Source organism: Loxodonta africana, chromosome 4 (genome assembly GCF_030014295.1).
Source record: "Loxodonta africana isolate mLoxAfr1 chromosome 4, mLoxAfr1.hap2, whole genome shotgun sequence".
NCBI lineage: Eukaryota > Metazoa > Chordata > Mammalia > Proboscidea > Elephantidae > Loxodonta > Loxodonta africana.
Window position 1 is genome coordinate 181934696 of NC_087345.1, and position 25947 is coordinate 181960642.

The window sequence follows — 25947 nt, forward strand, 5'->3', positions numbered from 1 at the left end:
CAGACACTCTATGTACAGCAAGTACCTTGTTTGCTTAAGGATAGAAACTAACTAAATTTTCTATCTTGAAAGCACTCTTTTACATTAGAATAAAATGAAACTTTCCTCTTTCCATCAAAGAAAGCCTTCTGTTCACCACATAAAATGCAGAAGAACATTTTTAAATTTGAAAATCTTAGACCTGCTCTTTCACTTTCACAGATAAAAATTCATTATTTCCCGATAACATATTGGCTGGAGCGAGGTAAAACAAGACGTGATTGGAACTGAAAGCCATCCAGTTTTATTTTCCCCCGCTTCTCTGATTTAAAATGAAGCCTGGCTGTGTACAGATGATAGCTCTGAGCAAAGGTTGACATCAACTGGAGCACTGGGAAGAGCTGTCTCTGTGTGTGGGGAAATATCACCCTTTTTAAAAAGACCTGAGCAGCACTGGTAAAATAGACAAGGCAGACTAGATCAATGACATAAAAATAGTTGTCACCTAATGATTAGTGAACTATCACTTATAATAATCCCCTTCAATAGACTCCACAGAGGATCGTTTGATTATTTGAACATATCAGAGTGTTAATTATGGCTGGGCTGCATTTCCAGTCTAATTTGTATTTTTACTATATGTGACATTTGAAAGCTTGAGGTAATTTTTAGTATCTTATTAGGTGTTTGAAATGCAGTTTGTAGCTTTTGCTTCAACCAGCAGCCTTTTCATTTAACACCTATTTAGCCAAGTGGGCTTGGGAGTGGACAGTATTTGGAAAGCCATAGAATCTCTAGGAAGTCTCAGGAATAAGTATCCTTCAGATTCTATTAAGAGAAAAATATATGAATAATCATACATAGTCAATGACTCAGTAGTCATCAACAGGAAACTTGATTTATTCTGAAACCTCTAAATTGGTTTTGCAACTGGTCCCTTTTGGAAATATTGCTATCCCCCTCCATTAAAAAAAAAAAAAAGATTTTTTTCTTCTTTTATACCTCCATAGGAGCATAATTGAACTATTCTATATAGGGGTATTGGTATGCCTAACCCATTCATGTAGCTCCCCTGGAGATGTTTGTAAGATTTTTCACAGGTACTAGGTTCCCGGTGGAACCCAGAGGAAATCAGGTTAAATTTGTATCTCTGGAAGGAAAGAAAAGCATCAGGACTGTTGGAAAAGTTTGTCTGCTCCGAGCAGAATCTGAAGTGAAGGGGTAGGAGTTATAACACATATCATTTTACAAAAATTAGAACCTATTCCTATACCCCACAAATACCTGGCGAGTGGATGAAATGGACAAGTCTGGTTCCGAAGAAAAGACTGACACATGTGAAGGAGTCTCTGGGTGGCACAAATAGTTAAGCACTTGACTACTATCCAAAAGGCTGGAGGTTTGAGGCCACCCAGAGGCACCTCAGAAGACAGGCTTGTGACCTACTTTCAAAAGATCACAGCCTTGAAAATCCAATGGAGAAACTCTATTCTGCACACTCAATGTCTCCATGTGTCGGAACTGACTTCCCCACTATTGGTTTGGTTTTTGGTTGGCACATATAAAATCTGGATTCCTTACCACACCACTTCTTTTAATGGACACACGTGCACACTCTTGTGTGCATGCACACGCACACACACACACATTTTGCAATTTCTCATTCCCCGCGGGTTGCGAAATGTCTTCACACTGCCCTTTGACTACCTGACTTTCTGCTTTTTCTTGCCTTGAGAAATTAAGAAGGGTTATTCCATTCCTTTGTGTACTACTCGATAGTATCTAATTTGATAAATGAGTCAAGGCTCACATACCATTGAATGGATTCTTCCATCTTAACTAATATTTTCATTTTAACATTTATTGACTATAAAATTATTATAACCTACAGTAGTGATGTAGTGATGCTAATGATAAAATTTTTTAGATGGTCTGGTGGAAAAGGCAATTTGGGATAAATGGAAATACAGGAGCTTTGCACATGAAGTCACACAAATAGGTACAAATAAGAATGGAACTTCAATCCACCTTAAAAAGTGTTGTTTTATGAGGGCATTTATTTTCTAATTGCACCAAACAACTTTAATCATAAACTTCTAGCACCCAGTCTGAAAATCAAGAATAGATACCAAAGATGTCAACAAAATCCTGTGATTTTTTGTAGCATATAAATAGTGCTACAATAAGAAATTGAATTAAACATTTTACTGAGGCTATTATAGCCTTTAAATTGCTTTGTGCTGTGATGTTTAATTACACAAAGAAAAAGAAGCCATCCATGTTCTTTAATATCACTTCCTCCCTGAAAATTCTGAGCAGAGATTTCTAAGTAGTCAAATTAGGATATCTTTAGTCAAGACAGGGAAACACTAGAAGTGGACACGGTTGAGTTGGGGCCTGGCCATGTTAGCAATTGGTATGGGTAACTATATGATCAATCCAATTAGCCAAGGAGAATTTAACTAAAAACAGGACTTAAGACTATCATGTCCCTTGTTTTGACCCCATTAGTATGACTTATTCAGACATTTAAATTATCTGGTTAGAAGATACCCGATCAAGTGTTTTGATACAGATAAATTCTATTTGTTCCTTTTAATGGATGGTGTTTAAGAACTGGTGTTCCTTGGAAACCATATGGGTCAGTTCTTCTCTTTCCTATAGGGTTACTATGAGTCTGAATTGACTCCACAGCAATGGGTATTTAAGAAAAAAGAGATATTTTTGTCTAAAAGAATATACTACTTAACAATTTCCATTAATTTTTATTCCATGGACTTTTAGATCATTTTCTGCATTTTTTTTCTCTTCTTGACAAAATTATTGAATTTTTTTATCATCGTCTCCATCGCTATCATTATTTTGTCATTGTCTCTTTGTCACTGTGTCTAATTCAAATTGGTTGAAAGTGGTCAAAAAGTTCGGTCTATATTTAGTAAGAGGAATCACGCTGAGTTTATAAGCATTTTAGGGCAAACGCTGAAAAATATTTCATCCCACAAAGAGAATTTACAATGCTGACATAAAGAGGAACAATGACAAGAGAGCATGGATCAAATTAACAGGATAATTGACAAACAGCCACTTCATTTTGCACTGTGACATGGGGATCTAATCTCTTTTGCTATCTTAATGATCAATACCATTCGCTACAGCTGAATCAATCCTGCCACAACCCTCATCAGTCGTTAAGGTGGCTGAAATGACCAAATCAATTTAATGACTCAATATAGCCATTTTACCTATGTAGCCTTTCTTTGTTTTTTAGTATTTATGTTTAACCTGTACATATTTCAGGCTTGTTGCATACATTTCAGAATTTCTGGAACCACATACCATGTATTGTACCAGAAAATGGAGCTGAGCTTAAATAGCACACCCACAACTTCCGCCGAGCTCTACCCTCTACCTCTCATGCCCCAGGCCGCACACGAATCTTCATATTTATAAAGATTTTTCCTTCAGGCTAAAATATGTTAAGAAAATATGTTTTTCCAAACTGATTATTTTCTCAACATCTAGAGGTTATTCTGAGGTCAATGGGAATGATGAAATGAGAGGAGATGTAAGAAGAATAAGAACAATCATTCCCTTTGAAAGAGAGGAAGGAAAGAAAGAGGGAGGGAGAAAGGAAGGAAAAGAAGAGAAAGAGATTTAGACCTTGCTCGGTTTATGTATGGTATTTCAGAAGCCCAAAGCACTTAAGCATTTGCTAACACAAGAAAGAAAAAAATATCAGGGATGCATTTCTCCCTAAAGGGAAAATCAGACAATGGAAGTGGAGAGAAGCTTTGTTTAGCCAGCTCCCCATCACTGCCCTTTCTGCCCTGCAGTAACAGAGGCCAGAGCAGAGAAGAGCCTGCTGGCAAAAACCACAGAGGGTGAGCATGTGACTGATCAAAACTGATCACACCAGCAGGTGTTTCTATGGTGATGAGAATAAGCTGAGGATTTAAGGATTATGGGAATAGAATCTGGACAGCCAGGGGAGAAAAAGAAGGGTGGAAGGAAATGTGCCAAACATTCCAGTCTCTGTAGCTGGAAAGTATTGATTTTTATATCATGTTAACCTTCACATTTTCTGAGAAGAGACTTTAGGAGTAAGTCAAACTGTGCTGTTCCTATGAATGTTTTAATTTCCTATTCAAATGAGGAGGGTGAGCGATAGCTCTTCAAGTGAAACAATGATTGGCAACTCACAAACTTCTAGCTCTATCAATTTCTTAAGAAAGCTTTCTGTTGAGCATTGCTTGCTGATAAACTTCGTTCCCAAGTTTAGGCAGACATGTATTCCTATTTCTTTGTGTGTGTATGTGTGTGTGTACTTTAACCTTTAGGAATAAAAAAAAAATAGCCTTTCATAGTAAAATTCCATTTGTTTCTTTCCAATTTCACCTCTTGGGTCGATGTGGTAGGCAAGACAGTGAAGTCAAACAACACTTTGTTGAGACTTCCCATTCAAACAAGGATTCAGGACAAATAGTCTGAAGTTATAAATGGCCTTGTAACTACTATATTGGAACTCAAAGCACATTGAACAAGGTATTTTGAAAGATATTTACACAAGTTATTCATGGATAAAGATATTTTAAGTATCTTTATGCAATGTCATTTCTGGCAGAAAAAAAAAAACATACTTATTATGTTTTAAATTATTTTAGAACATTCAGGTAGCCAAGAAAAATTGAAGACCAAGACATGCTCGTAAATCATTTTCAGTGTGTGTGTGCTCTAGATGCCTTTCAATATACAGAGTTCTCAAAGCATATACATCTACTCTTCACTTATCGACTATCTCATTATCCAACATTTCACATTTACGACAACAGTAAAAAATCTACTATCTGACTATTTTGTGCCTTGACGATGTACATCGGCAGTAATGAACACTGAGGTGCAAGGCAAGAGTAATGCTGGCTGTGATGGTTAAGGTTATGTACCAATTTGGCTGGGCTATGATTCTCACTGGCTTGGCAGTTACGTAATGATACAATTTGGCAGTCATGTAATGATGTAGTCATCCTCCATTTTGTGATTGGATGTGGTCATTTTCCACATTTATATAACACTGATTTTCACATAAAGACCTGGTCTTTGGAACTTAACCATGTGGATAAATGAGAAGTGGGTGTATTTCTTCTTTTCAGTTTCTAAAGTATTCTAGAATATTCTAAGAAGGTGGCATATCACTCTACATTAAACAAATGCAATATGTTTAAATAATGGAAGAAATATCACAAAATACCAAAAAGCCAGTAGAAATTGTCTCAGTAATTTTTTGTTGTTGTTTGTTTCTCTCCTTATGCCTCAAGTCTTTGACTTTCCTCTCCACTGAACTACTTGGACCTTAATTCAGTAGACATTTGCTGGTGCCAGGTCTTAGGAAAAGATGAATAAGACAGGGTGTCAGGCTCTGGGCTTTGTGGATGTCTGTTGAACTCAGTCCCTTCAAGACCATTTAAATGCTGCAGGTCACGGGTGTATCCCAACAGGCACCCTCATCAGATTCTTGCCAGATAGTAGTCTAAAATGTGACTTAGGGTGGCGGTTGGTCACATTAGATAGTATTTAGGGTGGAGCTATCTACACCAGAAAAGCCAACAATTTGATTTAGGTGGGGGGAGGATGTCTTAGGATCAGCCCTGGAGAGCCTATAGACTGAATTCAGTGATGTGAACAATCAATCATGCCTACATGATGGAGCCCAAAAAGAACTCTGGATACTGAGGCTTAAGTGAGCGTTCCTGGTTGACAACACTCCAAGCATATTGACATGCCTTGATTCCTGGACAGTAACGCAATCATGACTCCACAGGGAGAGAACAATGAAAGCACTACATTTGGTACCCTCCTAGATTCTGACTTATGCACTTCTTCCCTTGGCTGATATTAATCTGTATCCTTTCCATTTTATAAAACATAACTCTCAGTAAAACCTCTTTCAGTGAGTCCTGTGTGTCTTTCTAGAAAATTATTGAACCTGAGGGTGGTTAAGGAAACTCCCTGAACTTAAAATTACTATCAGAAGTGAGAGTGGTCTAGTGTTCACTTTGTTCCCCTTAATTGTATGGTTGGCCAAGCTCTCACACTCTTCTCTCATTTGTCCTCTGAGTTTTAACATTCCAAGTTCGTCTTCTTGACCACCTTTCTTTTCTCTGTGTACATTGTCCCTAGGAGGCTACTCGATAGCTATGACTTCAATTATATCTGTAAACATGTGACTCAAAACTCCACATGCCTAAACTAGAGCTCTTTTGTGAGTACCAGGCTTCAAGCTAAAATTCAAACTTTTTAGAATGGCCTGCAATACCCTCTATATATGGTCACTGCTTTTCTCTTCCATATGATCACCTAATCATACACACCCCCTCCACACACACACATATACACACCCAAACCCAAATGCTATAGCGGCACTAATCTACTTTCAGCTTTCTTTAGAAGAACTACTATTTTGTGCTTCATTCTAGGTTATATACCCTAGGAAACTTACACAAAAACTAGGTAAAACTAGAGAAAAAAATAAATATCCATTAATAACAGACTGAAGAAATAAATTATAGCATAATCACATAATAGAATAGAATAGAGCAATGAAAATAAATGACTTGCAAATACATACAGAAATATGGAGGAATCTCAAAAACAAAATGTTGCAAGAAATATATATGTCACATATGATTTATATGAAGTTCAAAACCAGGCAAAACTAAGCAATATATGCCTTAGGGATATGTGTTGTGTGAGTGCACAAGCATGTATATGTTAATATGCACATACATGTGATCAAAATGTAAACAGTGGAATGAATAGTACTAACATCAAGAGAGTTATTACCTAAGAGAGCATGGATGGGGTTGCATCAGGTAGGCACAGAAGGGCTTTTAAAAGAACTGGCAATGTGTCAGCTCTTAAACTGAGTGACGACTCTGCGAGTGTTTATTGAATATCATCCTTTTACACATTCTTCTGTATGCGTTTTAGTTATCTAGCGCTCCTATAACAGAAATACCACAAGTGGATGGCTTTAGCAAACAGAAATATACTTTCTCACAGTTCAGGAGACTAACACTTCAAATTCAGAGTTCCAGATCTAAGGGAAGCTTTCTCTCTCTGTTGGCTCTGGGGGAAAGTCCTTGTCTCCTTTCAACATCCATGGCCCTGGGAACCCTTGGAGCTCTCCATGTGTCTCGGCATCAATCTTCCCTAGGGTCTAAGAAGTTATTAGTGCAGGGACCTCAGGTCCAAAGAATGTGCTCTGTTCCTGGCACTTCTTTCTGGCAGTGCTGACATCTCACAGTGCTCTCTGCTCACTTTTCTCTTTTTTTAATCTCTTGTAAGACAAAAAGTGATACAGGCCACAACTCAGGGAAACTCCCCTTACATTAGATCAGGGCTGTGACCTGAGTAAGAGCATTTCATTCCACCCTAATCCCATCACAACTGATTGGCTGATCACATTATGGAGAATGATTACATCATTACATAACTGCCAAACCACTGAGAATCATGGCCTAGCCAAATTGACACATATTTTGGGGGCACACAATTCAATCCATGACAGTAGGTATAGCATATTTAACTTTTTTTAAAGCTCCCCCCAAAAAAGATGGGGGAGGCAAAAGAGTATTTCAAACAAAGGAAATAGCATACTCAAGTGTCATGAATGAGAACAAGCTCATTGTGAACCAAGAATGGCAGAACTGTGTGTAGCTGTAGCATGAAGAGATGATGGTGGTTTAGATCTACAGAGTCACTGATCTTTTTTTATGAGTGTGGTGAGGAAGATGGCAATATCAAGAAAGAGGTTCATATTTGTGACATGATGGTCTGAATGGAAGGAGAAGCCACTTACTAAAATGGAGAAAATTGGAAGAGCCGAGGAGATCCATGATATGGTTTTGAAAGAGTTAAATTTTAATAAGCCCATAACCCAGCTCAAGTAGGGAGCTGGGTATATGGGTTTAGATCAAAGGAATCTTTTGGGCTGAGTTATAAATTTAGTTTGAAAGAGTTGGTGAGTAGATACTTTTAATTCTGTGGGAACTGATCATATCATCTAAGGTAACGTACTAAGAATGGACTAGAAGTGGATTTGGAACTGAGCCCTGAGAATCTCCAACATTTATTTATAGTTTATCTCCCACTGCTGTCAAGTGAATTCCAACTCATAACAACCCTATAGGGCAGAATAGAACTGCCCCATAGGGTTTACAAGGTGTAATCTTTACAGAAACAGACTGCCATATCTTTCTCCTGTGTAGCTGCTGGGGAATTCAAACTGCCTACTTTTGGTTTGCAGTTCAGTGCTTTACCACTGTGCAACCAGAGCGCCTATAGATTGTCTAGGGTGGAAGAAATTTGGAATGAAAAGGAAGGCAATGAGACAGGGTATAAATTTTTAAACCAATCCTGTATACATAGGTAGATGTGATCATTACAGCGAAAAGGACAATGTGGTATAGATAGAAACAATAAATAATATTATTTTAATTATCTCAATTCTTTTTCACACACTACTTGATTTAAACAGTGATAATATGAGGCAAACAGGTTGTTACTATTTTCTTCCTAATCCATCAAGGCAATGAAACTGGAGCTTATATGTTTAAATGATTTGACATAGTTAAGATTTAAGAGAGTATTGATGATCTAGAATTAAGGCTCAGTCTCTAGATTTCAGACCTGAAGATGTCTATACCTAACAATTTCTCCTTACCAAGTATCTTAGGCCTGGTTCTCTAGAGAATCAAAACCAGTGAAGCATATGTGTGTGTGTGTGTGTTTGTGTGTGTGTGTGTATATACACACATAGAGAGGCAAAGAGATTTTTATCAAGGAAATGGCTCACTCGATTGTAGAGGCTGGAAAGTCTCAAGTCCATGGATCAGGCTAGAGGCTTATTCTGGCTCATGTAGCTGCAGGGGCTAATGAACTTAAGATCAGCAGGTCAGATGGCAGTACACTGGCTCACAGGGTGTGGAGGTTAATGCAATCCCAGATTGGCAGGTAAACTGCTAGCTCACGTCCCAAGAACTGGAGGTCAGATAACGAGCCAGATGCAGGATCCAGAGCAAGTAAAAGCCAGTGAGCTTTGCCAGAAAGTGCACATATATTGGATGCAGGTCACACACCCAAGGAAACTCCCTTTCAACTGATTGGCTGTTCAAAGGAGATCTCATTATTAAGGTGATTACATTATATCAGATCTCATTGTGGAGGTGATTACATTATTACATAGCTGCCAAATTACAACATAACTGCCAAACCACTGAGAATCACAGCCCCACCCAATTAACACACAACCTCAACTATCACACCAAGAATATTTATTTTATTTGCTTTAAATAAGAAAACACCTGCCCTTGCATCTATCCTGTGTGTGGGATTTTAGACAGCTAGTTTAAATTATGCTAATTTTATATATTTGTGTGTATGCATACACACACATATTTAATTATTTTAGTTAGTTGTTAAAATATACACACTATAATATACACCAATTCAACAGTTTCTACATGTACCATTTAGTGACATTGCTTACGTTCTTCAAGTTGTGCAACCATTCTCACCTTCCTTTTCTGAGTTGTTCCTCCTTCATTAACATAAATTCACTGCTTCCTAAGATTGCTATCTAATCTTTTGAGTTGTTGTTGTCACTTTAATCCCGTATAGATAGTTCTTAAAGGAACATAACACTCAAAGTTGACCTTTTTTACGAGTTAAGCTATTGTTTGGTTTTAAGAAGACTACAGGGGATATTTTGGCTTAAGGTTTAAAGATTATCCACGACAATAGTTTCAGGGGCTCATCCAACATTCGTGGCTCCAGAAAGTACGGACACCATGAGAATTTGAAATTCTGTTCTTCATTTTCCCCTTTGATCAGGATTCTTCCGAATCTTTGATCAAAATATTCAGTAATGGTAGCTGGGCACATTCAATTCTTCTGGTCTCATGGCAAAGGGCACAGTTCTTCCTGGAGACAATTAGCCAAGATTCCATATCTTCCTATTCCTGACTTTCATTCTTCCTTTGTTGTTCCAGATGAATGTATACCAATTGTGCCTTGGATGGCTGCATGCCAGCTTTTGAGATCCTGAGCACGGCATATCAAACTAGGAGACAGAAGAGAGGCACGAACATGTTATTAGGCCAATTCACTGGGATGTCCCATTAAACCATGACCCTAAACTTCCAAAAAAGAAAGTAAATCCTATGAGGTTTTTAGTTGCATATAATCAGCTTCAGCAGCTGCTCTATCTTTTTGTTGTTGTTGTAAATGTATCTATCACACAACTTTTTACAGGTGTACAACTTACTGACAGCAATTACAATAAATGGCTCTGCAACAATACCCTAAATCGGTGCGATATTCCCATCACCACTAACCTCCCTACCCCAACCCTTGCCCCTGGTAACCACTAATTAACTTTGTTGTCTATACATTTGTCTTTTCCTGTCTTTTTATATAAATGAAATCATACTATATTTGTCCTTTTGTGATTGGCTTATTTCATTCAGCATAATGTCTCCAAGCATCATCCACATTGTAGCATGTATCAAGATTTCATTTTTCCTACTGGCTCAGTAGTATGCCATTGCATCTATGCACCACATTTTGTTTATCCATTCATCTGTTGATGGGCATTTAGGTTGTTTCCAACTTTTGGCTATTGCGAATAGTGCTGCAATGAACATTGATGTATAAATCTCTGCTTGAGTCTCTGCTTTGAAGCCTTTTGGGTATAATTCTAGAAGTGTAATTGCGGGGTGATATAGTAGTTCTACTTTTAAGGAACCAACACGCTTTTTTTCTCAATGGCTGTAAAATTTTGTATTCCTACCAGCAATAAGTAAGAGTTCCAATCTCCCCACATCCTCACCAATATTTGTTACTTTATTTTATTTATTTATTTTTTTTTCAAATGGGAGTGGAATGTTATCTCATTGTGGAATTGACTTGTGTCTCCCTGAAGGCTAATGACTCTCACCATCTTTCCATGTCTTTGGTGGCCATTTGACATGCAAAAAAAAAAGAAAAGAAACAGGTGCCAAGCCTCACACTATACACAAAAATAAAGTCAAAATGAATTAGGGACCCAAATATGCAAACCAAAACCATAAAGATTTAGAAGAAAAAGCATGGGCAATGCTGTCAGGCCTAGCTTTTAATAATGGATTATATAATCTAAAAACAAAAGCACAAAAGCAAAAGACAGAATAAATAAATGAAACCTCATAAAAATTAGAAACTTTTGTTCATCAAAAGACTTTGCCAAAAAAAAAAAAAATGAAAAGACAAGCTACTAACTGGGAGAATATCTTCAGAAACCATACATCAGACAAGAACTTAATAACCAAAATACATATAAAACTTGGACAACTTAATAACAAAAAGACATATAACCCAATCATAAAATAGGCAAAGGGCTTGAATGGACAATTCTATTAACTTTTTTACTAGGAAAAAACAACTTGGCTTTTGAAGTTACCTTTTTGTATAGTCCTACAGTACTGCCCATTTACATAAAATGAAAACTTAAGCAAGATAATCATTTATCATTTATTTACTATAAAAATTGATTGGACTAGTTTTAAGTATTGTGACAATCAGAACCTTCCAGATTTATTTTCAGCCAGTTTGGACATTAAATATAACATTTTCAATCTCACATCTCCAATCTCTATAAGATTCTCCTTATTTTGTTATGACAGCTATTTACCACTCACAAAAGGATTAGTACCAAGCAAAGGAATTATGTATGTGTACATGTAAGCACATACATATAGTTTATATACATGTAGATAGTTATATATACAAACATACACACATATATTTTTATATATTGGCCCCCTTATATATTGGCCCTTTTTCACATGTAAACTCCTTTCATCAAAATCATCAGATTTGTCTAGGGAGGGGAGAGGTAGGAGGGAAAAACACTAACTAGACAATAGATAAGTGGTAACTTTGGTGAAGAGTAAAACAGTACACAATACTGAGGAAACCAGCACAACGTGTTCAAGGCAAGGTCATGAAAGCTCCATAGACACATCCAAACACCCTGAAGGACCAAATTCTTGGATTGAGAGCTGTGGGAACCATGGTTTCAAGGAATATCTAGCTCAATTGTCATAACGTAGTTTATAAAGAAAATCTTCTACATTCTACTTTGGTGAGTAGCATCTGGGGTCTTAAATGTTTTTGAGTGGTTGTCTAAGATACTCCATTGCTCTCACCCCATTAAAGCAAGGGAGGTTGAAGAAAACCAAAGACACGAGGGAAAGATTAGTCCAAAGGGCTAATGGGCCACAACTACCACTGCCTCCACCAGACTGAGTCCAGCAAAACTAGATGGTGTCCAGCTACCAGCACCAGTTGCTCTGACATGGATCACAATAGAGAATCCCAGGCAGAGCTGGAGAAAAATGTAGAACATAATTCTAACTCACAAAAAACAAAAAGACCAGACTTACTGGTTTGACAGAGACTGGAGAAACCCTGAGAGTATGGCCCCTGGACATCCTTTCAGCTCAGTAATGAAGTCACTTCTGAAGTTCACCCTTCAGCCAAAGATTAGACAGACCTATAAAACAAAACAAGACTAAATGAACACACCAGCCCAGGGGCAAGGATGAGAAGGCAGAAGGAGATAGGAAAGCTGGTAATGGGGAACCCAAGGTTAAGAAGAGGAGTGTTGACATGTCATGGGGTTGGTAATCAATGTCACAAAACAATGTTTGTATTAATTGCTTAATGAGAAGCTAGTTTGCTCTTTAAACCTTCATCTAAAGTACAATTAAAAAAAAAAGAGTCATAAGATTTGTGAAGTTTCAGAAACCTTTCCAAGATGTGGATCATAGGAGGAGGGGCCAAGATGGCAGAATAGTCAGATGCTTCCTGTCATCCCTCTTAAAACAAAGACCTGAAAAAACAAATGAACTGATTATATAATGCAATCTAGGAGCCTTGATCATCACAGACAAAGCTGAAGAGTTGGACTGAGTGGGAGAAAGAAAGAGAGACAATTCAAAAGCAGTGAAGAAGTGCCAGTCTTGAGGTTGCCAGCACCTGGCCAGCTGGGCTGTCTGACACACATGGGCTGAGGGGAGCAGAAGCATTTGGGACACATCTCACCACATCAGCAAAGGCTAGTGGTGGAGAGTCCATACAAGCCTCTGGAGCCAGTTGAAAGCAGCACTGGATGCATGAAAGTTAAGTGCAAGCATCTAACCTACTGTGTGGGGTCAAAATACCCCCTCCTACTCTGGGACTTTCACAGGGGAGAAGAGCCTCTTTCCTCTCACTCACCCCCCACCCCACTCTGCTCCAACACTAGTCCAGCAGTATTCAACAACTGCCACACACCCTAAGCTAGAACTAAGAGCTATCTGTGCCCAAATCAGTCTCTTGACTTTAAAAAAAACCCATGCCCCCTAACCTAGGAACTCAGGGCAGGCCCTGCCCCTTTGCCTAGGCACTGGCATAAGGGGTTCATAGACTTCTAGTGCCATTCACCCCTGCCTAGACCTGTGTGAGCTGATTCAACACCATAGGTCCTCATTAGTATAAAACAACAGCGCATACACCTGAAACCTATATTCAGCTGCAGTAGCCAAGGGGAGTTGCAGATTCATGACATTTGTCACCACCCTGTCCATTAAGCAGGGACCTAACCCACCAGGGGCCTTCATCAAGCCAACCATGATGGGGACTGAGAATAAGTGATTCTTCCCAGTCCCCCCAACCAACAATATTGGTTGCCCAAGGACCAGCTAAAATGCACCCCCCATGTGCTCTAGGGGACAGGGACAGGCCCTCCACCCAGGCACCTGGGGGCAGCCATCAGCCCCCTACCTTGCTCCACACATAGCACTTATTGCAGCCATATACCTGCGACTGGTCTGATCACTCCTAAGCAACCCTGCCCATCTAGGTCTGTAGGTGAGTGTCTGCACCACATACTCAGCGACTCATGATCTAGACACATGTGACGCATCCACACAAGAAAAGCAAACAGACTCCTGGGCTCACACACCTAGTAGCTGCTCTAACCACCCAGAGACAGGATGTGAGAGCTTCAAAGATGCCAATAATCAAAGTAGCTTATATGCTCAGCCTACTTGGGCATGTCAAAACAAAACAGAACAAAAAACCAGGCCACGGTAAACAAGCATACGATAAATAAATACAACATATTGACTGCTTGGAGACAACAGTGAATATCAAATCACATAAAGAGGCAGATCAAGATGTATCCATTAAGCCACCAAAACAAAGAACTAGGAAACCTCCCAAAGGAAGAAAAGTTCTTGTAATTACCAGAGGTTAAATTCAAAAGATTAATATACAGAGCTCCTCAAGAGATCAGGAATGAGATCACTCAAAAGTCAGACCAACCCAAAGAACACACAGACAAAGCAACAGAGGAATTCAAGAAAGCTATACAAGATCAGAATGATAAATTTAACAGGCTGCTAGGATACATAGGGAGACAGCAAATAGATATCCAAAAGTTTAACAACAAAATTTCAGAATTAGCTCATTAGAAAATCATAGGAGCAGAACTGAGGAACTGGAATGCAGAATTTGTGAGACTGATGATAAATCACTTGGCATATGTATAGTTAAAGAAAAATCAGATAAAAGAATTTTTAAAAATGAAGAAACCTTAAGAAACATGTGTGACTCTATCAAGGAGAATAATTTGCAAGTGATTGGAATACCAGAGCTGGGAGGGATAACAGAGAATACAGAAAGAATTGTTGAAGATTTGTTGGCAGAAAACTTCCCTGATATCATGAAAGATGACAGGATATCTATCCAAGATGCTTATTGAACCTCATACAAGGTAGATCCCCCAAAAAAGTCACCAAGACATATTATCATCAATCTGGCCAGAACCAAAGATAAAGAGAAAATTTTAAGAGCAGCCAGGGATAAGTGAAAAGTCACCTACAAAGGAGAATCAATAAGAATATGTTTGGACTGTTTGGCAGAAACCATGCAGACGAGCAGGCAATGGGATGGCATATATAAGGAATTGAAGGAGAAAAATTCCAGCCAAGAATCATATATCCAGCAAAATGCTCTCTCAAATATGAAGGAGAAATTAAGACATTTACAGATAAACAGAAGCTTAGGGAATTTGTAAAAACCAAACCAAAACTACAAGAAATAGTAAAGGTAATTCTCTGGATAGAAAATCAATAACATCAGATATCAGCACAACACTAGAACATAGAACAGAGCAACCAGATATCAACTCAGATAGGGAAATCATAAAAATAAATCAAGATTAAAAAAAATGCTCAAAACAGGGAATCAGTGATGTCATTATGTAAAAGATGACCATAATCAATAAAGAAGGACTAAATAAAGTAGGCATAGATCTTCCATAGGGAGAGGAAATCAAGGCGATATAGGGAGATACAAGTTAGGTTTAAACTTCGAAAAATAGGGGTAAATATACAGGTAACCACAAAGAAGACTAACAATTCTACACTTCAAAATAAGAAACAAGATAAAGATGAAGCAAAAACAAATTGAACCACAATGAAAAAGGAACACAATTTACAAAGAAAAACTTCTCAGCACAAAAAAGTAAGTGGAAAAAATTGTCAAAAACACACAAAAAAGCATCAAAATGACAGCACTAAACTTGTACCTATCTATAACCACACTGAATGTAAATGGACTAAATGCACCAATAAAGAGACAGAGAGTTGCAGAATGGATTAAAAAAACAGGATCCTGCTATATGCTGCCTACAAGAGTCGCACCATAGACTTAAAGACACAGACAAACTAAAATTCAAAGGATAAAAAAAATATATCAAGCAAACAACAATAAAAAAAAGCAGGAGTGACTATACTAATTTCTGATAAAACAGACTTCAAACTTAAATTGACCACAAAGGATAAGGAAGGACACTATATAATGATTAAAGGCACAATACATCAGGAGGATATTACTATATTAAATATTTGTGCACCAACAACAGGGCTTCAAGGTACATAAAACAAACTCTAACAGCACTGAAAACTGTGATAGACAACTCCACAATAAAGGTAGGAGACTTCAACACACCACTTTCGGTGAAGGACAGGACATCCAGAAAGAAGCTCAATAAAAACACGGTAGAGCTAAATGCCACAATTAACCAACCTGACCTCATACACATATTCAGAACACTCCACCCAACAGTGGCCAAGTATATTTTCTTTTCCAATGCACATGTAATATTCTCTAGAATAGACCACATATTAGGCCATAAAGCAAGCCTTAACAGAATCAAAACATCTAAATATTACAAAGCATCTTCTCTGACAATAAGGCCATGAAAATAGAAATAAATAACAGAAAAAGCAGGGAAAAGAAATCAAACACTTGGAAGCTGAACGATACCCTGCTCAAAAATGACTGGGTTATAGAAGACATTAAGGATGGAATAAAGAAATTCATAGAATCCAATGAGAATGAAAACACCTCCTATCAGAAACTTTGGGACACAGCAAAAGCGGGTGCTGAGAGGTCAATTTATATCAATAAATACACACATACAAAAAGAAGAATGGGCCAAAATCAAAGAATTACCTCTACAACTTGCACAAATAGAAAGACAGTAACAAAAGAAATCTTCAGGCACGAGAAGAAAGCAAATAATGCAAATTAGAGCAGAATTAAATGAAATAAAAAACAGAAAAACAATTGAAAGAGAAATCAAGACCAAAAGCTGGTTCTTTGAAAAGATTAACAAAATTGATAAACCATTGCCCAGACCAACAAAAGAAAATTGGAGATGAAGAAAATAACCCAAATAAGGAATGAGATGGACGATATTACAACAGACCCAACTGAATTAAAAGAATCATAATAGAGTACTATGAAAAGTTGTACTCTAACAAATTAGAAACACGCTACCTACCTAAACTAACAGAAACAGAGACAGAACAAGTAAATAAACCTATAACAAAAGAAGAGATTGAAAAAGTAATCAAAAAACTCCCAATGAAGAAAAGCCCTGGCCCTGACAGCTTCACTGGAGAATTCTGCCAAACTTTCAGAGAAGAGTTAACACCACTACTGCTGAAGTTATTTCAGACCATAGAAAACGATGGAATACTCCCAAATTCATTCTATGAAGCCAGCATAACCCTGATACCAAAACCAGGTAAAAAATCCACAAAAAAAGAAAATTACAGGCCAATATACCTCGTGAACTTAGACACAAAAATCCTCAACAAAATTTTAGCCAATAGAATTCAACAACAAATCAAAAAAATAATTCACCGCGACCAAGTGGGATTCATATCAGGTATGCAGGGATGGTTCAACATTAGAAAAACAATCAATGTAATCCATCACATACGTAAAACAAAAGACAAGAACCACATCACTTACAAATTGATGTAGAAAAGGCACCTGACAAAGTCCAACACCCATTCATGATAAGAACTCTCAGTAAAATAGGTATAGAAGGAAAATTTCTAAACATTATACAGGGCATTTATACAAAGCCAATTGCCAAGGTTATCCTAAATGAAGAAAGATTGAAACCATTCCCACTGAGAACAGGAGCCAGACAAGGATGTCCTTTATCACCACTCTTATCCAACATAGTGTTGGAGGTCCTGGCCAGAGCTATAAGGCTAGATAGAGAAATAAAGGACGTCCAAATTGGCAAAGAAGAAGTAAAAGTATCTCTGTTTGCAGATGACATGATCTTATACAAAGAAAAACCTAAAGAATCCATAAGAAAACTACTGAAACTAAGAGAAGGGTTCAGCAGAGTATCAGGATACAAGATAAACATACATAAATCAGTTGGATTCCTCTACATCAAAAAAGAGAGTGACGAAGAGTAAATCATTAAATCAATACCATTTACAATCACCCCTAAGAAGATAAAATGCTTAGGAATAAATCTAACCCGAGACATAAAAGATCTATACATAGAAAACTATAAGACACTACTGCAAGAAACCAGAAGAGACCTACATAAGTGGAACAACACACCTTGCTCATGGATAGGAAGACTCAACATCTTAAAAATGTCTATTCTGCCCAAAGTGATCTATACATACAATGCAATCCCTATCCAAATACCAGTGCCATTTTTTAACGAGTTGGAGAAACAAATCGCCCACTTCATATGGAAGGGAAAGAAGCCCGGATAAGTAAAGCATTACTGAAAAAGAAGAACAAAGTGGGAGGCCTCACACTACCTGACTTTAGAACATATTATACTGCCACATTTGTCAAAACAGCCTGGTACTGGTACAATAACAGATACATAGATCAATGGAACAGAATTGAGAATCCAGACATAAATTCATCCACATATGAGCAACTGATGTTTGACAAAAGCCCAAAATCTGTTAAATGGGAAAAAGACAGTCTTTTTTTATTAACTTTTTTTGAGCTTCAAGTGAACGTTTACAGATCAAGTCAGACTGTCACATGTAAGTTTATATACATCTTACTCCGTACACCCACTTGCTCTCCCCCTAATGAGTCAGCCCTTCCAGTCTCTCCTTTCATGACAATTTTGCCAGCTTCCAACTCTCTCTGTCCTCCCATCCTCCCTCCAGACAGGAGATGCCAACACAGTCTCAGGTGTCCGCCTGATATAATTAGCACACTCTTCATCAGCATCTCTCTCCTACCCACTGTCCAGTCCCTTTCATGTCTGATGAGTAAGAGAGTCTTTTTTAACAAATGGCGCTGGCATAACTGGTTATCCATCTGCAAAAAATGAAACAAGACCCATACCTCACACCATGCACAAAAATGAACTCAAAATGGATCAAAGATCTAAATATACAATCTAAAACAATAAAGTTCATTGAAGAAAAAATAGGGACAATGCTAGGAGCTCCAATACATGACACAAACAGTATACAAAACATTACTAACTATGCAGAAGAGAAACTAGATAACTGGGAGCTCCTAAAAATCAAACACCTATGCTCATCCAAAGACTTCACCAAAAGAGTAAAAAGATTACCTACAGACTGGGAAAAAGCTTTTAGCTATGACATTTCTGATCAATGCCTGATCTCTAAAATCTACATGATGCTGCAAAAACTCAACTGCAAAAAGACAACCCAATTAAAAAATGGGCAAAGGATATGAACAGACACTTCACTAAAGAAGACATTCACGTGGCTAACAGATACTTGAGGAAATGCTCACGATCATTAGCCATTAAAAAATTAGGGAAATGCAAATCAAAACTACAATGAGATTCCATCTCACTCCAACGAGGCTGGCATTAATCCAAAAAACACAAAATAATAAATGTTGGAAAGGCTGTGGAGAGACTGGAACACTTATACACTGCTGGAGGGACTGTAAAATAGTACGACCACTTTGGAAATCGATTTGGTGCTTCCTTAAAAAGCTAGAAATAGAACTACCATATGATCCAGCAATCCCATTCCTTGGAATATATCCTAGAGAAATAAGAGCCTTTACACGAACAGATATATGCATACCCATGTTCACTGCAGCTCTGTTTACAATAGCAAAAAGATGGAAGCAGCCAAGTTGCCCATCAACAGATGAATGGATAAATAAATTATGGTATATTCACACAATGGAATACTATGCATCAATAAAGAACAATGATGAATCTGCAAAATATTTCATAACATAGAGGAACCTGGAAGGCATTATGCTGGGTGAAATTAGTCAGTTGCAAAAGGACAAATATTGTATGAGACCACGATTATAAGAACTCAAGAAATAGTTTAAACAGAGAAGAAAACATTCTTTGATGGTTACAAGAGGGGGGAGGGAGAGGAGGAGGGAGGGGGGATTCACTAATTAGATAGTAGGCAAGAACTAATTTAGGTGAAGGGATGGACAACACGCAATACAGGAGAGGCCAGAACAAATGGACTATACCAAAAGCATAGAAGTTTCCTAAATAAACTGAGCGCTTTGAAGGCCAATGTAGCAGGGGCAGGGTTTTGGGGACCATGATTTCAGGGGACATCTAGGTCAATTGGAGTAATAAAAACTATTAAGAAAACATTCTGCACCCCCTTTTGGAGAGTGGCATCTGGAGTCTTAAATGCTAGCAAGCAGCCATCTAAGATGCAACAATTGATCTCAACCCACCTGGAGCAAAGGAGAATGAAGAACACCAAAGGCACAAGGTAAGAATGAGCCCAAGCATCAGAATGGTCCACATAAATCAAAGACTACATTAGCCTGAGGCCAGAAGAACTAGGTGGTGCCCAGCTACAACCGATGACTGCCATTACAGGGATCACAACAGAGAATCCCTGAAGGGGCAGGAGAGCAGTGGGATGCAGACCCCAAATTCTAGTAAAAAGACCAGACTAAATGGTCTGACTGAGACTAGAGGGACCCCGAGGTCATGGTCCCCAGACCTTCTATTAGCCCAAGACAGGAACCCTTCTCGAAGCCAACTTTTCAGACAGGGATTGGACTGGAGTACTAGACAGAAAATGATACTGGTGAAGAGTGGGCTTCTTGGATCAAGTAGACACATGAGACTATCTGGGCAGCTCCTCTCTGGAGAGGAGATATGCAGGCCAAGGGGGACAGAAGCTGGCTGAATGGACATGGAAACACAGGGTGGAGAGAAGGAATGTGCTGTCTCATTAGGGGGAGAGCAACTGGGAGATATAGAAAGGTGTATATAAGGTTTTGTATCAGAGGATGACTTGATTTGTAAACTTTCATTTAAACCACAATAAAATTAAAAAAAAAAACTTGCAAATAGCACAAATATTCCATTTAGAGAACAAAGAATAAATAAATTGTGGTATATTGACACAATGGAATACTTCACAGTAAATTGCTACACACCATAACATGGAAGAATCTCAGAAACATGCTGAGCAAAGGAAGCCACACATACAAAAGCATACATTTTATAATTCCATTTCAATGAGCTCTAGAGCAGGCAAAATTAATCACAGTCACAGTTGCTTCAAGATGGAAGGACAGAGATTGGCTTCAAACGGTCAAGAAAGAATTTTTGCGATGGTGGAAATAGTCTATCCTCTGATATAAGAGTGGATTACGTGGATCTATGCATTTGTTCAAACTGTATTCAATTATAACACTTAAGATTTGTGCATTTCATTTATGCAAATTATGTCGTTGTTGTTGTTAGTTGTCATGGAGTCAATTACAACTCATGGCAACCCCTTGTGTGCACAGTACAACTCTGTAGGGTTTTCAAGGCTGTTCTGAGGGATCTCTGGGTGGGTTTGAGCCACCAGCTTTCAGCTAGTTGTCAAGTCCTTAACAGTTTGTACCACTCAGGAATTCCTTGTAAATTATATAGCAGGTGGAAAAAGTTAGTATTACAAAAAGCATTTAATCAATTCAAAAGAAGGCAGAAAAGGAAATAGAAAGAAAAGAAGCACGGATAAAGCAGGACATAAACACAACACAAAATAAGGTGTTAGAAACCAAAATAAACCTAGTACCAACCATTGTCTATCATTCGAATTGGCTAAAATCCCACTCAATGACTAAAAATAGGAAATGTTTATCACTTTAACATGCTTTGCAGGTCATACTCATTGCCATCGAATTGATTCTAACTCATAGTAACTCTCTTAGTCATCTAGTGCTGCTGTAACAGAAATGCCACAGGTGTATGGCTTTAACAAAGTGAAATTTATTCTCTCACAGTCTAGGCGGCTAGAAGTCTTAATGCAGGGCACTAGCTCCAGGGGAAGGCTTTCTCTCTCTGTTGGCCCTGGGATAAGATCCTTGTCATCAATGTTCCTGTAGCCTAGGAGCTTCTCAGTGCAGGGACCCTGAGTCCGAAGGGTACACTCTGCTCTTGGCTCTGCTTTCTTGGTGGTGTGAGGTCTCCATGTCTCTCTGCTTGCTTCTCTCTTTTATATCTCAAAGTTCAATTCATAACAGTGACCCTATAGGACAGAGTGGAACTTCCCCATAGGGTTTCCAATTCTGTAGTCTTCATGGAAGCAGGCTGCCATATCTTTCCCTAGCAGATCATCTGGTGGGTTTTGCCGACCTTTTGGTTAGCAACTGAATGCTTAACCATTGTGCCACCTGGGCTCCTTCTTTGAAGGTCAGCTGGGGTCCTTGTCCTTCTCTGCTTGGTCCTTGTTTTTACTTCAAGGCCCAGGCTAGCAGAGCAGTCTTCTGGAACATTGCTGATTTCCACGGTGGAGGGAAAAGAGACCATGGCAAGGCATTCAGGACTCACCTTCTACCATGAAGGGACAGACTTACACTCCACTCACATGTTATTGGCCAAGGTGAGTTACAAGACCACCTATATTCAACTGTGCTGAGAAGTATAATCTCCCAATGGGAGAGAAACTGGATATAGGCTAAAAAAAAAAAAAAAAAAAATAGTGAACCACACACAGTGAACCTAAATAGGCTAAATTGTCAGGTGAAAGATAGGAATTGTCAGATTAGTTTAGCTTAAGAAAACTTGCTAAATTCCATTTACAAAGGGCAAACTGTCAGCAAAAGCAAGGGGATAAAAAAGGCTTAAAGATGGAATGTAAGTAGAAATAAAACAAAAAATACACACCAGGCCAATTCTATCCAAAATTAAGCTGGTAAAGCTATATTGAGTAGACAAAATGGATATGAAAGCAAAAGACATCACTAAGGCTAAAAAGAGTCATGACTTCATTACAGCAGCAGCGGTAGTAGTACTGCCAGCAGTAGCAGCAGCAGCTGTAGTAATGTATACTTTTGTAGCGCTTACCAGCAACCAGGAGCCCTGGTGGCACAGTGGTTAAGAGTTCAGCTGCTAACCAAAAGATTTGAATCTACCAGCTGCTCCTTTCAAACCCTATGGAGCAGTTCTACTCTGTCCTGTAGGGCCCCTATGACTCGATGGCAGTGGGTTCGGTTTTGGTTTTACCATTAACCAGGCACTGTCATAAGTGATTTACATATATTAACTCATTTAGTTCTCACAACAGTATGAGTGTTAGACTATTACTTTCTCCATTCTATAGATGAAGAGATTGAGATACGGAGGAGCTAAATAACTTACTCAACGTTATGCAGGTGCTCAGATTAAAAACAACAAAAACTCATTGTTGTCAAGTTGATCCCAACTCATAGCGACCCTATAGGACAGTGTAGAGGTGCCCCATAAATTTTCCAAAGCTGTAGCCTTTGTGGGAACAGACTACCACTTCTTCCTCTCATGAGTGACTGGTGGATTGGATTTGCTTCAGTTAGCAGTGAGCACTTAACCACTGAGTCACAAGAGCTCCTATACTGGGACTGAAATGCATGTCGTCTGATTTCAGAGCTCCTGTTCTAAACTACTGCATCCTTCTACTTCTCCATATGTAACAATGAAAAGTTGAGTCCACTAAATTATAAAAATTGTAACATATACAACTGGAAACATCAGAACATACAAAGCAAAGCCTAGCAGAGCTGTAAAGGCAAGTTTAAAACTCACTTTCACAATGGGATATTTAATATACCTCTCTCAGTAATTAATAAATCAAGCAAATATACTTGTAAAGGTATGTAATGTGTGAAAAATAAAATTAACAATCTCAATCTAGTGAGAAACTAGCAAATATGAATCCTTTTAAGCAGATGTGAAAACTGATACAAACCAAGAGACAAAAGATATCAAAGAACACGAATTATATTCCCAGATTATTATACAGTTAATAGAATGAGTCACAAAATATCTTAAAAAAGAAACAAATTTTTAAAACACACCTAGATAGTTCATTATCAAAAGAAGAAATCATAATGTAAATGAGAAATACTTAGGACTAAACTACAATAACAAGTGTCAAAATTTGTGGAATGATAACAAATGTCAAAATTTGTGGAATGATGCTAAAGTAATCCTTAGGGGAAATTTAGCCTTACACGCTCTCATAGAAAAGAGGAAAGGCAGCAAATCGATGAGTTAAGCATTCAACTTCAGAAGTACGGAGCAGTTCTACTCCGCACACGTGGAGTCACCATGAACTGGAATCACCTCAATGGAAATAACACCACCACCATGCTGGAAGAACATCCTTCAGTATTGAATTTGTTGGATCGACTTCCGCTACCTCCTCCACAGAAAGCATTGCAGCTCCTGTTCTTGGTCTGCTATGTTAGTGTGCCTGTGATTGCTGTTAGAGAAGGCTCTAGTTGTGTTAATAAAAACAATATTCAAAGTCCATGCATTTCCCCCTGGTTTATTGCTCTTGACATTACACGCCCATTACATTTAATAACCCCTCACTTGCTGCCATATTTCTTGCCTACCTCACCTTGTTGGACCACAGGAAAGGACAGTTTAGAGACCTCTACAGCAGGCAGGGGAAGAAAAGAGGGAAGAATCAAGGGGTCCTAAATTCTTAAATATTGGAGGGTGGGGGTTGGGGGACCCTTTCTGTTAATGTAACAATGTGCTGTAAATTCAATGTGTAAAACACTGCTTAGGTTGAGCAGCCTGGAGAAGAGCAATCAATACAGGCAGGAGACAGTTTAGTCTGTTCCATTCTTCAAGGCTGATGATGGCACTTGTAATCATACCCTCTCCCCTTCAGAGATCAAGGAAATCTGCACCAAGAGCAAAGCAGAGCCCTAGCATTTCCCTGCCTTTTTATCATAAGTAACGTACCCAAGTAAGAAAATTGTATATTTGATTACACTTCCCTTTCTGTTTAGGATTTTTTTTTTCTAATTTACCACACAGCTCATGCACTTACAGAGTCAGTTAGGATTATTATTAGAGAGAGGCAACTATTGTTGACTGAGAAAAGCTGACCCGATGGTGACCTACGCCCTTAACTCAGGTCAGAAAAATTGTACAAAACTTGTGTCTTCCTAAGATTTATATTCCAGGTCATCTTGATTATTTCATCGCAAGTAAACCATAACTGAGTAATATGAAGCTAATTTGAAAATCAGACTCCTGGCAACTTCCATCACCTTGACAACAGCCATCAGTTAGAAAGTAAATGGAAAGGTTCACTAGGAATGAAAGACCTGTCACAAACCCTGTGCGCTGTGCTCTGTGCAAGGGAACTTGGTAGACTTATTTTTCTCCTGTTCAATTAGAATTGCCCATTCAGCAAGGCAGAAAATTAGAAACAGAGGATATTGACAGCAATGAGGGGATGGTTGACACTTGAAATAGGTTATGGAAGGCCTAGACAAACCAGAGATGAGAACTATGAAAGCAAAAAGGATTGAAGCTTTAAAATGAATGAAGTTTGTACGGCTTCACAAGGGCAAGATTTTACAGTAAGCCTTGTCCAATAATTCATACTGTTTATGACAATCCTCTTTCCTCGAGAAAGAGCTAAATTATATTTAACTCCTATTATAAGAGGGGCCCTGGTGGCACAGTGGTTAAGTGGCTGCTAACCAAAAGGTAGGCAGTTTGAATCCACCAGCCACTCCTTGGAAGCCCCATGTGGCAGTTCTACCCTGCCCTAAAGGGTCCCTATGAGTTGGAATGGACTTGATGGCAACCGGTATGGTTTTCTGGTTTCCATTATTATAAGAATTAAGCAGTGCATGCCTTTAAATGTCACAGTATTATTTAAAAAGTAAACTGCAAAAAAATAGAAAAGCTGACAAAAATAGTAAAGAGCTGACTGTGTTGGTGCTCCAAATTCAAAGCAAGTGGGACATATGGGAAATATTTACATCTATTAGGATGACCAACTGCCCAATTTCTGAGGACTGAGGGGGTTCGTGGGACATGGGGCTGTCAGTTTTACAATGTGATAGTTCTGGACAAACCAGGATGAACTGGTCACCTGATCCAGGTGGAGGAGGGGTGGAAAAAGCTAGAAAAGCACTAGGTATGTAAATTGGGCTTTCGTAGTTCACCTCTGGTTAGAAGTAGAGCTCTGAGTTAATCTCTCACCTAAGCATGTAAATGTGGTTCATTGGAGAAAACATCTCTTCGTTTTCAGAAAGTGGTTTCCGCACTAGAAGGAGATG